The following is a 1,290-nucleotide window of genomic DNA, read 5'->3' as shown; positions in this document are numbered from 1 at the left end:
GAGGATGCCGTGTTGGAGGTAACACAGGGGCAGGAGAACTCTCTAGTTTGGCCTAAAGACAAGTTTTCTAGTAACGGGAACTTGGAGACAAGCTGAGTGAGGTTTGGGAATATTTGATGTGTGTAGCAGTCTTTGATTATAGACTGGAGGCGGAAATCGCTACCTGTGTACAGAGTTGGATTCAGGGGTTTCTTCTCTTTCTGTATTCTGTTGATACCGATTGTCTGACTGAGAACCACAATAAAAGGAGAACTTGCAACTCCACGTCTTTGTCGCTTATTTCTTGTCGACACAACTAGTGAGGTGGACACCCATCCCATGACAGATTTCTGGTGGCAGCGGTGGGATCGCAGTCAAGATCAGCAGTGCAGTGTTAGCGTCAACTATTGTAGATCGTTCTATTGTGGATCGAAAACGAGTGAAGTGGATAGCAGATTACAAGCAAATCCCTGATTCCGGAGGTCTAGTAACTGAACTAGACACTTGGTGTAATTTTATTACAAATGACGACTGCTTTTCTTTCTTAGTTTTAAATTGTATATAGTGTAGTTTATTTATTTACGTGATCTTATTGGCATTGTATACTGCCCATACTTGTTTTCAATTACTGTATATATATTTTGAACCCATCAATAACCATTCTTTCCAAACATGAATGAACAGGCAAACATTCAACTTTCTACCTCTCAAGGAGTTGGTGCTGCTGGTGGAGAGCCGTCTGCTGCTCAAATGTTACAAACCATAGCAACCGCTTTACAAGGACTGGGGCTCCAAAGGATTCATCCAGGGATGAGGTTGAACAAATTTAGAGATTCACCAAAGACATCCAGCGATCCTTCTTTAAAGGAATGGCTGATCGATTTTAAAACTTACTGTAACCAATACAAGCTCACCGAAGCCGAAAAAGCTACAACCTTATTAGATCACCTGTCCGGTCCAGCGCGGGAAGAAATTATGTGCAGGAGTGTTGATGTACGGCGAAGTAGTGGGACTATGATCAATGTGCTGAAAGAAAGGTTTGGTCCTAACGAAACAAAGGCATCGTTGGGTGAGGCACTGCACAACTGAACTCAGATGGACGGAGAGAGCTTGGCCGATTTCAGTAGAGCGTTAATGCATCTATACAGCAAGATGGAGCTGGCCGCAACTGGAGCACAGAAGATGTCCCTGGTGACTTTGAAGGATGGTACTCTAAAAGAGCGGTTTGTCCGTGGTGCCCGAGAATAGTGGGTACAACGGGAGTTAAGGAGAATCGAGATGGCTTGTGAGGAAAAATCATTTTTGGAAATG

The 1,290-nt window shown here is 43.6% G+C and overlaps 1 pseudogene; it reads left to right on the top strand.

Moving 5' to 3' along the window:
* Window positions 1-622: 622 nt before the first annotated feature.
* Window positions 623-1,264, top strand: LOC117120515 (annotated as a pseudogene).
* Window positions 1,265-1,290: the final 26 nt, after the last annotated feature.

This window comes from Anneissia japonica, unplaced genomic scaffold (assembly GCF_011630105.1).
Source record: "Anneissia japonica isolate Jap-2015-1 unplaced genomic scaffold, ASM1163010v1 scaffold54665_len1290_cov190, whole genome shotgun sequence".
Taxonomy (NCBI): Eukaryota; Metazoa; Echinodermata; class Crinoidea; order Comatulida; family Comatulidae; genus Anneissia; species Anneissia japonica.
This window is presented reverse-complemented; position numbering and strand designations above follow the sequence as displayed.